Genomic DNA, 13,167 nt, shown 5'->3' with positions numbered 1-13,167 from the left:
CAGTGGAAGAGGCAGGCACCTGGTTCCCCCGTCATTGTTGGAAGGGATTTTTTTTTTGTGATCTTGGTGGTTTAATGCTTCCCCATCAAAGAAAGCTTGTTATGTTAGGCAGACTAGTTCACAAAGAGTACACAGGCCTTTTCAGAGAACACCATGGAAGGATGGGAGGGAAGAGAGTAAGAATGATCATGGTATATATTGTCACTTCTTTTTTTTATTTTTCAAGACAGAGTCTCACTTTGATGCCCACATTAGAGTGTGGTGATGTCACAGCTCATAGCAACCTCGAACTCTTGGGCTTTAGCGATTCTCTTGCCTCAGCCTCCCACGTAGCTGGGACTATAGGCTCCCGCCACAATGCTTGGCTGGTTTTAGAGGTCTCACTCTTGGTCAGGCTGGTTTTGAACTCCTGAGCTCAAATGATCCACTGATTAGTCTCCCAGAGTGCTAGGATTACAGGTATGAGCCACTGTGCCTGGCCTAGTTATTTATTTTCTTATTGCGTATTGACAGTTATAATTATATAAATTTATGTGGCACAAAATGGTGTTATAATTATGAATACAATGTGGAATAATTAAACAAGCTAGTTAACCTATCCATCTCCTCAAATACTTAATTTTTTTTTTTTTGAGATAGTCTCAATCAGTTACACAGGCTAGAATGCCTTTGCATTAACCAAGCTCATGGCAGCCTCAACTCCAGGGCTCAAGTGATCCTGCCTCCTGAGTAGCTGGGACTATAGACACCAATCGCAATGCCCAGCTAGTTTTTCTATTTTTAGTACAGACTGAGTCTTACTCTTGCTCAGGCTGGTCTTAAACTCTTGAATTGAGTTCAAGGGATCCTCCCACCTCAGCCTCCCAGGTGTGAGCCACTGTGACAGGCTGCTATTTAACATTTTTGTGGGAACAGCATTTGAAATATACTCTCTTGACAACTTTGAAATGTACAATACTCCCTTACTAACTTTATTCACTGTACTGCGCAATGGAATGGAAAAAACAATATTCCTCCTGTCCAGCTGTCTGGGATTTTGTGCCCATCATTTCCCCCTTCCCCCTACCCCAGGGTATATAATATATTAGTTTTTTATTGCTGCTGTAACAAATTCCTACAAACATGTGTATTAAAACCCCAAAAGTTTCTCGGGGAGCAAAATATACATAACATAAAATTGATCATTTTCACTACTTTTTAGGTGTGCAGCTTGGTGGCGTTAAGTACATTTGCATTGTTGTGTAATAATTCCCACCATCCATCTCCGGAACTTTTGCTTCTTACCAGACTCTCTGTACGTGTTTAAAACAAACTCCCCATTCCGTCTTCTTCTAGCTGCTGGCAACATCTTAATTTCTGTCTCTGAATTGAACATATACCTCGCATAAGTAGACTCTTAACAATATTCATCCTTTTGTGAGAAGCTTATTTCACTTAGCATAATGTGTTCAAGATTCAGCCATGTTGCAGAATGTATCAGAATTTCCTTTTTGAGGCCAAACGATACCCTATTGTATGAGTTTATTAGATTTTGTGCGTCCATTCGTCCACTGATGGTCATTTGGGTTGTTTCCACCTTTTGATTATGAACAATGCTGTGAATATGGGTGTACAAGTATCTGTTCAAGACTCCACTTACATTACCTTTGGTACATGTGTTGAACATCCCCAAACTGAAAATTCAGATTTTTTAAATTTTTTTATTTTTGAGACAGAGTCTTACTATGTTGCCCTCGGTAGAGTGCTGTGGCATCACAGCTCACAGCAACCTCAAACTCTTGGGCTAAAGCGATTCTCTTGCCTCAGCCTCCCAAGTAGCTGGGGACTACAGGTGCCTGCCGCAACACCCGGCTGTTTTTTGGTTGTTGTTGTCATTGTTGTTTGGCCAGCCCAGGCTGGATTTGAACCTGCCAGCTCTGGTGTATGTGGCTGGCGCTGCAGCTGCTGAGCTACAGGTGCCAAGCCTAAAAATCCGAATTTTTAACGTTGATACAGCAATAAAAGGAAATACTCATTGGAACATTTACCATTTTTAGATTTGGAGTGCTCAACAGTAAGTATGATGCAGATATTCCAAAATCTGAAACAATCTGAAATACTTCTGGTCCCAAGCATTTCAGATAAGGGATGCTCAACTTACATGCCCAGGAGTAGTTCTATATTTAATTTTTTTTATTTTTATTTTTTTAAATGGTTAAGTTGAGCTTTATTAAAATTGAAAAGGTATTTTCTAATGAATACACTGTTAGGAGAATGAAAAGATAAGCCACAAATTGGGGCAAGTATTTACAAAACACAAAGGGGGCATTCTACCTATATAGAAGGAACTCTTAAAACTTAACAGGTAGATAAAAAGAAAATAAAAATTAAAAAGCAAATGATCTAAGCAGAGAAACTTCACTTTGGTACACAGGTGACCAGAAGCATATAGAAAGATGTTTAAATTAAAATAACAGTGAGATACCACTGTGTGCCTATTAGAACAGATAGAATTGAAAACCTGAAAAATACCCCTTGCTGACAGGGCGATTGGAACCCTTACACATCCTTGACAGGAATGTACAATTGCACAGATACTGCAAAACAGTTCAGCAGTTTTCTTCAATGTTAATGTCCACTGAACATGCACTCCAGCAATCTTACTCTTAGGTATTTGCCTATCTATCTATTTCTATATTTAATTTTTGAGGAGCCTGCCCTCTTTGTCTCTCTTGGGAGAGACCAGCACTGGGTGAGTTGGTCACAGAGTGAAGATAGTTCTCCCAGCGTGGCAGGTAGGTTCAAACGGTTCCGTGTGCTGTTTTGAAATTCATCCCATCCGTAGGTTGAGTGACCTGCAGGTTGGGCAGACTGCCACAGTCCAAAAGCTTCAGCATTTCCTTTGTGTCGGGATCTACTTCAGTGATCTCCTGATCCAGGCTGAGCCCTCGGGGACATAGTTGTCCCTTCTCTCTCTCTCCTCTCCCTGGGGCCCTCTGGACTTGCTTCATCGGGTGTGTGACAAGCCTGCTGTCTAGTTGCTGGGAACAATGCCGATCTCTTCATACATGCATTTGTTCCTGTGGAAGTTGTTGCCTAGACGGGTATAGTACTTCTCAGTGATGACCTGGGCCACCTTCGTCACAGTTCTGGTGAAATGTGGCCTGTGTTGGCAGGTCCTTGGTAAAAGAGGAAGACTTTCTTGTCTTTCAGTTTTATCCAACAGTCTCATGGCTCTCACGGGTTGCATGGTGCTACATTCAAGGGATTGGCAGGGTCGTGTCATCCAGAGTGCTAGGGATAATCTGTCTCCTTGCCTGTTCAAGCTCCCTGTGACCATCTGCAGTCTTTGGCTTGTGGCCTCTTCCTCCATGGGTGGAATCCTTTTTATGCTTGGAATCTCTCCTTCCTTTTTATCCTTAATCCAGCCAGGAAAGGATCTCTCCTTTTAAGCACCCTTGTAATTGGCTTGGGCTCCCCGGATAGTGTAAGGTAGTGTCCCCAATCTCATAGTTGATAACCTTAATCCCATCTCCAGACAGTCCCTTTTGCCATGTCAGGTGACATTCACAGGATCCAGGTGGATTGTGTGGACTATCAGGGATATCTCTGAAGGGATGTATTCAAGGAAACTTAGTAACTTGGTGGCTTAGTGTCAGGCTTTGAAGATCCCTCCACTCTATCTTTTCCCCTTATCAACATTGTCCCTGTAACCCTAGAGTTGGGTAGGCACTCCCCTCACTTTGAGGGCTGGTCCCCTGGTGGGCAGGTACCTGACATGACAAGTTTGGGGTATGCCAGGATCTTTGGCCCTCTTCCCCTCTCCAGATGTCAGAGCCTGCCTCTGTCCACTTGGGAGAGACCAGCACTGGGTGAGTTGGTCACAGAGTAAAGATAGTTCTCCCACACTTTTCAAAGCTCCTTCTTCCTACATTCTGCTCTTGTAGTAATCTGAGGTAGGTGGGGCAGACAGCATGGAGATTCAGAGAGGTTAAGTTGCCCTGGGAGCATCACACAGATAGTGGTAGAGTTAGAACTCAGGCCAGTGCTTCTTAGGAGTGAGTTAAAATTAACAGAATACTTAACTCTTGTGTCGGATAGCTTTCTGCATGTCTATCAGTATATCACATCACAGACATGTAGTAAGATGAATGTATTTCACCATTTTATAGGTAAAGAGAAAGGTGCAGAGAGGTTAAGCAGTATGCCCAAGATTGCACAGCTAACAAGTGGTAGAGCTAAAATTGAATTGCAGCCCATTGCCATTGGGCTGCAAACCCTGTGGATCAACCCCATGGCTCAGCAACAGCATTAGAAGATGATAGCAGAGCTGTGGGTAGAATTCATGCAGCAGAACCGAGAAGTGTCTTGTGGCTGTGATGTTTGTGGCTCTTGGTGGGAGAGTGTGGGCTGTGAACAGATGGGGGAACTGGTCTAGAGTGTGGGAGAGAGCAGTTGGGGTGTAGAGGGCCTGCCAAGAATCAGGGTTAGACATTGTGAAAGCCCGTGTCAGGAGGCTCAGGCGGGGGGTCCTGGGATGAGCTATTCAGCTTCCCCTTTCCCTACCCAGCAGAGGGAAGGAGTCAGAGGTGGGGTTTTCCATGTTCATTTCCAGCTCCAGCTGAGCCTTTTGCGGGGCTGCATTGTACAGACAGCAACTACTGCAGGGCTCTGAGTGTGGAGCATCCCTGTGAGCTGAGGTCATCTGAGAGAAACTGTGTTGGACTTTGCAAGGAATGGAGAGAGCTGACATCTAGAGAGGGCAGAAAGGAATGGCTTAGGCACCCTGGGACTCGTGCTGGATTGGCATCAGCCCACTCCCTCCTAGGCTGGTCTACTTCTCTGCTCAGGTGTTGTAACTGGGAGCAGCTTCCCCCATGTAGAAATGGTAAAGCAAAGGCACAGACCTGTCTTTCCCCTTAGACTGAACTGTACTTGCGAAAACAACCCACAGTTTCCCTTTTTGGAGGTGAGTATGTCTGTGTGTGTTTCCTTAGGTCTGTCTTAATCTGTTCAGGTTGCTGTAACAAAATATTATAGACTGGATGGCTTATAGACAACAAAATTTATTGCTCACAGTTCTGGAGGCTGGAAGGCCAAGGTGCCAGTATCTTCAGTGTCTGATGAGGACCTGCTTCCTATTCCCAGAGGCACCTTCTCCCTCCTCACCTGGTGCAGAGGGTGAGGGAGCTCTTTGAGGTCTCTTTTATAAAGGCATCAATCCCATTCATGAGGGTTCCACTCTTGTGACCTAATCCCCTTCCAGAGGTCCTGCCTCCAGATGCTGTCATGTTGGGTGTTAGGATTTTACAATTTTTTTTTTTTTTTTTTTTTTTTGTAGAGACAGAGTCTCACTTTATGGCCCTCGGTAGAGTGCCATGGCATCACACAGCTCACAGCAACCTCCAACTCCTGGGCTTAAGCGATTCTCCTGCCTCAGCCTCCTGAGTAGCTGGGACTACAGGTGCCCGCCACAACACCCGGCTATTTTTTTTTTGTTGCAGTTCGGCCGGGGCCGGGCTTGAACCCGCCACCCTCGGTATATGGGGCCGGCGCCCTACCGACTGAGCCACAGGTGCCGCCCGTGTGTTAGGATTTTAACAAATAAATTTGGTGTGTGTGGGGGGGACACAGACTTTCAATCTATAGCAGATCCTGGTTACATCTTAGAGTTAGGACTTGGGTATAGGCTTTTTTTTTGTCACTGCCACCCTGTCTATTACGAGAACCTTGCAGCATCTACCAGGACCATGACCTGAGCCCCTCTCACATTCTGGCCTGGGTGCCAGCCAGATATTAACAGCCTAATGTTCCTGGTGCCTGTACCTCCTTTGCTGCCCGCTTTCCACTCCTCAGAAATCTAGAATTGGGCTTGGCATTTGTCCAAGTGTTGGCTCTTCTGGGAGCCTGTATGTTGTGGGAACGCCTCAAAGGGCAACTCTGGTCATGGAGAGGAATGCATGGCCCATGGCAGAGAGTGCTACTGCAGGGAGGGTGACAGAGGGCCCAGCATGGGCTCCCTGTGCCTCAGCCTTATGTGGGAAGTGAGCTCTTCCTAACTTGCTCCCTCCCCTTCCTCAGCTTCAGGGGCTTGGTGTGAGAAGGCAAGTGGCACTAGAGAAGGGTGTCTGTCAGCGCCAGGGCTAGCATGGAAGCTCTGAGGACAGGCTGTGGGTGCCCATGGGGTTGGAGCTTCATGCAGGCTGAGCCCTGCTTCTGTGGGTCCCTCCTTCTTGGCAGGTGTCCTCTCCAAGAGGCTGACACCCATGGCAGTTTCTTGCCTATGCTGCCCCTGTAGTCCTAGAGCTTAGAGCAGGCCCCCAGACAGCCTGGCGTGTGGAGGGGCTGGAAAAAAATCACCCATTTCCTGTTGGTGCTTCTCCATTGGGAGGTTGGAAAATCCAACACAGCCACTCCCGGTGAACTGCACTCCTCCCATCCTCTGCCCTGTCCCCATCTCTCCAACTCCCACCTTCTACAGTTCTCTTCCTGGGTATTACCAAATGGCCCAGAGTCCTCTGGGACCCTTTAATCCTGTTCTGTTTAATATTGGGGAAAGTGATAAAACAAGATGTTAAATGACATAATGAAAACAAACTTGGTATTAAACTGTTAACTCTTCCATTTTATAGATATGGAAACTGAGGCCCAGGAAGATTAAGTAACCTGTTCAAGGTCACAAAGCTCATTGGAAGCCGAACTGGGATTTGAACCTGAGCAGTCTAGCTTTAGACTTCCTGTTTTTCCCATCATCCTACACTGCCTTTAATGAAGTACCTGGGGTCACACAGTGAAAACTAGACAGAAACCAGATGTCCTCATTCCTAATTCCATTCTGTTCCATCACACTGGTGTTTCTAAAGCTCAGTCCTTGAAGTATGGGGCCAGGGTGCTCTGTGAGAAAACACAGTTTGTACTAAGAGTCTTGGGCTTTCAACTCTGACTGCCTGGGTTAGACTGTGGTTCTGCCATTTATAAGCTATAACGATGGGCAAGTTATATAACCTGTTCATACCTCAGTCTCTGCATTTCTAACATGAAGATGATAATTTTAGTATTTGTCTCATAGGCTTGTCAAGTTAAATTTCATACGAAGCATTTAACATAGTGCCTGGCACATAGTAAGTATTCAATAACTGCTAACTGTTACTATGGCCTAAGAAGTTTGGGGGAATTTTTTTGTTTGGGACAGAGCCTCAAGCTGTTGCCCTGGGTAGAGTGCCATGGCATCACAGCTCACAGTAACCTCCAACTCCTGGGCTCAAGCGATTATCCTGCCTCCGCCTCCTAAGTAGCTGGGACTACAGGCGCTTGCCACAACGCCCAGGTATTTTTTGTTTGCAGCCGTCATTGTTGTTTGGCGGGCCTGAGCTGGATTCGAACCTACCAGCTCAGGTGTATGTGGCTGGTGCCTTAGCCGCTTGAGACACAGGCGCCGAGTTGGGAATTTTTTATTTTTATTTTTATTTTATTTTATTTTTTGTAGTTTTTGGCCAGGGCTGGGTTTGAACCCACCGCCTCCAGCATATGGGGCTGGCACCATACAGGGTCTCACTCAGTCATACAGGCTAAAGTGTAGTAGAGTGATCATAGCTCACTGTAACCTTGAGCTCCTGGGCTCAAATAATCCTCCAGTTTCAGCCTCCACAATAGCTGGTCCTGGAGGTATGTCCTACTACGCCCAGCTAACTTTTTTTTTTTTTTTTTGGTATAGACAGAGTCTCTATGTTACCCAGGCAGGTCTTGAACTCCGGCCTCAAGCCATCCTCCTTAAAGTACCTCCAAAAGTGCTGAGATTATGGGCAAGAGCCACCACGCCCTGCCAGTTTGGGGAATTGGAGGATAGAGTTAAGCAGCCGCCTAAGTTACAGGACTTCTCAGAGCATTTATTATAGTATTGTGAATTGGTAGTTTCCCAGAAGGGGATGTAGTAGTTATAGTATATAACTATCTGTAGAAGTTAGCATTTTCTAAACTTTTTGGACAATGAATTTTTCTTTTTTAACTGTGTATCTGCTAACTTCACAACTTGCATGGCGTAACATGGGTGTCTGAAAGCACAGTCCAGGAAGAATGAGCTTTGTGTGCCTCATGTCGCCTGCTTCTGCACAGCAAGATTGAGGTGGGCTGGGAGTCCTGGTTAGATCTGAGTAAGGCTTTGGGGGGCCATGGATGGTAGGAGCTCAGAAGTAAGCAGCTTTATAGTGAAAGTGAATGGACTTGAAGCCTGGGGGAAATATTTGGATCATATGTGCTGTAGGTCTGGCTGCCTTCCGAGTTGATTGTCATGTGCCGGGTGGGTCCTGTCCCACAGAAAGCCAAAATGCAAATGGACTTACTGGGGGAGTTTAATGTTGTGGTTGAGAGCCTTGGATTTGTAAGTGTTTATTATGTTGTTCCTTGCCCTGTGGGCCTTCCTTTTGATACTTAAATGATCTTAGGAGCAAGTGAAAAAAGGGGTGACAGAGGAGAAAACTGAATTCCAGGGATATTAAGTGAAAAGGCCAAGTGCACTCAGCTACTAACTGGCAAAGTAGAGGCCAGGCCATAAACATCCGTCTGTTCTTGGAGCTGCATGTATGGGGTGCACATGAAGTGGTTAACAAGGCTGCTAGCCTGTGTGTTTGTCCAGTGCTCTGGAGAGCAACATTCACAGATGACTGGGAGGGTCACCATTCAGTAACATAACAGCTCCCTGTTCCAGGGAAAGGAAAGGTCTTGGGGAGGTTGATTTTCTGGCTTTCTTCCTTTTGTTTTGCAGTTTTTGGCTGGGGTCGTGTTTGAACCCAATCACCTCTGGTATATGGGGCCGGTGCTCCTTGAGCCACAGGCGCTGCCTGGTTTTCTGGCTTTCTTGTGTTGACAGAAGTGTCCAAGCTCTTGCTTCTTCTAAGATGAATCAGTGCTTGAATCTTCTGCTGCCTTACAAGTTTAATCTTAACTTAGAGTTCCAGCTATGTTTTAGTTATGTAAGTGCACACATGCGTGCCTGCATGCGCACACACACACAAATGACCCCTAACTTAACGATGTTTGACTTATGTTTTTCAAATTTATGTTAAGATTATGGTTTGTACTGAATTTGTATCACTTTTGCTCCATCATAATATGGTTCGTTAAGTTGAACCATAATAAATCCCAGACTGCTGTGTTACTAGCATTAAATGCATTTTGACTTCACAATGTTTTTTACCTCCTCTGAGTTCATGAGGGTGTAACCCCGTCATAAGTTGAAGTGAATCTGTATATATTTGTGTTTAAAGTTCCTAGTATTTAGTAATATGAACAGCTAGGGATGAAATAATACACCATGGGCTGAGCGTGGTGGCTCATGCCTGTAATCCTAGCATGAGGGGGGTGGATTACTTGAACTCAGGAGTTTGAGACCGCCCTGAGCAAGAGTGAGACCCATCTCTTAAAAAAAAAAAATAATAGCTGGTCCTTGCAGTGGGCACCTGTAGTCCTAGCTACTCGAGAGGCTGACACAAGAAGGTGACTTGAGCCAGGAGTTTGAAGTTGCTGTGAGCTAAAACACCACACCACTCTACCGAGGGCCACAAAGTGAGACTTTGTCTTAAATAAATGAGCTAAAACACCACAACACTCTACCGAGGGCCACAAAGTGAGACTTTGTCTTAAATAAATAAAAAGAAATAATATACCCTCAATGAATCCCCAACAATAAAAAAAAAAAAAAAAGAAATAATATACCATATCTGGGATTTGCTTTGTAATAATACAGGGAAATGGTTGGAGTCTGGATGGATCAAAATTGACCATGAGGTAGTAATTGTTGAAGCTGAAGGATGACTATATTGTACCATTCTGTTTTGTATATATTCTTCTTAACAAAAAGTTTTAAGAACTGTCAGTCATCATTAATCATTGCCTCTGTACTGTGGTTTGCTCCTTGGAATCCCACAGCCAGTGTTGTGTGTTCCGTACTGGGCCAGCTCCTACAGCTGCCTTTTCATGGGGGTGTGGGGTGGAGCTCAGGCCCTGCCCGCCTTCCCTCTTCCCCTATACGAGGGGTGGAGTGGTGTGAACCAAGGTGTACTGTTTCTAGAACCTTCCAGCCGTGGGGATTGACCTTGGCAGACCTCAGTTCAAAGCACATTTACTGCACTGTCTCCTTCTGCCCTTGGAGCAGGGGGGTCTTAGCATAGGTCATTCACCAAGGGCAGGACTGGTGGGAACGACCAAACAAGCCAGCCCAGCTTGAGCTGAAGGGGTCACAGCTTTTATGATCAGCTCCGTGAGGGGAGCAAGGCAGGCATTGCGTTAGCTGCCAGCGACCACTTCTACCACAGACCTCTCCCTTGCACGTTTCTGATTGGAGTGAGCCATGTTCCCGGGGTATTTTAGCTATAAAACAGAGGGGGTTGGAGACTAGGTAATCTCTGAGATCCCTTCCAGTGTGGACATTTGTGAGTCTGTAAGTCTAGGGTTTCATGTGAAAGCTGAAAGAGGTCCACTTTGAAAGTCCTAAGATACTGGAGGAAGGAAGGGCCATGAGAGGGGATGCCCATGGGACTAGGGAGGTCTGGCCTCAGGTCCCCAGTTGAGATCCTTTTCCGGGTGAGAGTCTTAGAACTAGGCTACTTAATTAAATAGACATTTCTGTCTTGCCTAGGACCTTCTGTCTTGTGTTTCAGGCTTTAGGCCCCCATCTGTGCCTTGCTCTGGGTTGTTACCTCTCTTTCTTCTGCCTGGTGATCCACGGAATAATACCCAGCCAGGATAGAGGCCAGGACCCGCTTCGACCCGCTCAGGGCTGGCTAACTCCTCATCTCCCCAAACTGTACCAAGAGGTGCACCAGGCAGAAATGTGGCCTGAGAAGGGAGAAGACCGCAAACAAAACTGTCTTGCCTTCTGTACTCCCAGCACTCTCAGAACTTCACTCCTGTGACCAGTTGTGTGTGTGCTGGGGGGCATTGCCCACACTGACTAATTGTCTGCCACAGGCTGGGGATCCCACAGTTCAGCTCAATTCTGGCCTTGCCTGGAGTGCATGCAGACCCTGCAAGTTAAAGGGTTCAGTCCCACAAGACTTAGAAATAAATAATATTTCTTATTATGTCATAATATCACAGGGACTGTTACACAGGAATCTAGCTTTGTACTGGAGTGAAGAACGTTTGCAGATGTGCAAGTAAATCTCTTTTCTGTTTTTAAAAAGCACATACTACATACAGCTCGGCACCCTAGCTCAGTGAGCAGGGCGCCGGCCACATATACTGAGGTTGGTGGGTTCGAGCCCGGCTGGGGCCTGCAACCAAAAAATAGCTGGGTGTTGTGGTGGGCACCTATAGTTCCAGCTACTTGGGAGGTTGAGACAAGAGAATCACTTAAGCCCAAGAGTTTGAGGTTGCTGAGAGCGGTGACTCTACCGAGGGCAACATAGTGAGACTCTGTCTCAAAAAATAAATAAATAAAATAAAAAGCACATAGTACATATGCTTTTTATGTAACGTATGCACACATATGCATTTTTCTGTGTGTATTTATGTGTGTGTCTTGAACTATCCATTAGAAACTGCTCAGTGTGACCTTTACAGAAAGAAGAGTGACTTTTGCTTTTCACTTTGTTCTGCTTGAATTTCCCTACAGTGTGCTTGTATTCCTTTTATTTTTATTTTTGAAATAAAATTACTCTTTAGCACAGTTTTAGGTTCACAGCAAAGCTGAGTGGAAGCTAGGGTTCCCACGTCTGTCCTCCCTGCACACTTGCATGGCCCCCCTAAGCAGGACTACTACACAGTGGTGCATTGTTGCAGGGAACTGGTATGGATGCCTCATTAGCCCCTAAAGTTCATGGTTTATTTTAGGGTTTTGTCTAATGTATAATGACATGTGCTCACCATTGTCATGTCATAGAGAATAGTTGCACTGCCCTTGAGTTCCTCTGTGCTTCAGCTGTTCCCCCACCCTTACCCTGACCCCTTCCACCCATGCACAGTGTCCCCCATCAACATCCCTGGCAGCCACTGGTCTTTCTACTGTTGTCATAGTTTTGCCTCTTCTGGACTGTCATTCAGTTGGCATTATCCAGGATGTAGCCTTTTCAGGTTGGCTTCTTTTACTTAGCAGCAATATGCGTTGAATGTAAGTGTATCTGTGTCTTTTCATGGCTTGATGGCTCGTTTCTTTTTAGCACTGAATAATGTTCACGGTCTGAATGTACCACAGTTTATCATTCACCTACCAAAGGACCTCTTGGTTGGTTCCAAGTTTTTGGCAATTATGAATAAAACTACTGTGAACATCCAGAAGTTTTCACCTCATTTGGGTACATACCATGAGTGTGAATACTAGATTGTTGGTGAAATTATGTTTAGTTTTGTAGGAAGCTGCCAAAGTGTCTTCCAGAGTCGTCGTACCATTTTCCATTCCCACCAGCAATGATTGAGAGTTCTAGTTGGGTTTATAAGGGTTTTGGATTTTGGCCTTTCTAATAGGTGTGTAATGGGATATTGTTTTTAATTTACAATTCTTTGATGACATGTTGAGATTTTTCATGTGCTTGCCTTGTGTATCCTCTTTGGTGATGTCAGCTCAGATCTTTTTCCTGTTTTTACAATCATGTGGTTTCTTCTCTTTTCTTTTCTTTTTTTTTGAGACAGAGTCTCAAGGTGTTACCCTGGATAGAGTGCTGTGGCATCTTCATAGCTCACGGCAACCTCCAACTCTTGGGCTCATGTGATCCTATAGCCTCAGTTTGTCTATTTTTAGTAGAGATGGGTTCTTGCTCTTGCTCAGTCTGGTCTCCAACTTAACTCAAGCAATCCACCCACCTCGACCTCCCAGAGTGCTAGGATTATAGGTGTGAACCACCATGCTCGGCCTTCTTGTTGAGTTTTAAGAGTTCTTCATGTGTTTCGGACAAGAGCCCCTTTATGAGATGGATCTTTTGCAAATATTCTTTTCCTATTCTGTGGCTTGTCTTCTTTTCTTTTTATTTTAAAAAACAAATCAACAGGAGTTATTAAAGCTGCGTGGCCAACCTATTGTCTTAGTCTGTCTTGTGCTGCTATAACAGAATAACACAGAATGGGTAATTTGTAAGTGATAGAAGTTTATTTGGCTCACAGTTCTGGAGACTGGGAAGATGGAGGGCTGCATCTGGTGAGGGCCTTCTTGCTGCTTTATAACATTGCAGAAGATATCACATGGATGAGAGTGCCCCA

The 13,167-nt window shown here is 45.2% G+C and overlaps 1 protein-coding gene across 1 annotated transcript in view; it reads left to right on the top strand.

Moving 5' to 3' along the window:
• The window catches only part of ANXA11 (annexin A11), a 53,049-nt gene that overhangs the window by 13,788 nt on the left and 26,094 nt on the right, over nt 1-13,167 (top strand). The window lies entirely within an intron of this gene.

This window comes from Nycticebus coucang, chromosome 3 (genome assembly GCF_027406575.1).
Source record: "Nycticebus coucang isolate mNycCou1 chromosome 3, mNycCou1.pri, whole genome shotgun sequence".
NCBI classification, from domain to species: domain Eukaryota; kingdom Metazoa; phylum Chordata; class Mammalia; order Primates; family Lorisidae; genus Nycticebus; species Nycticebus coucang.
This window is presented reverse-complemented; position numbering and strand designations above follow the sequence as displayed.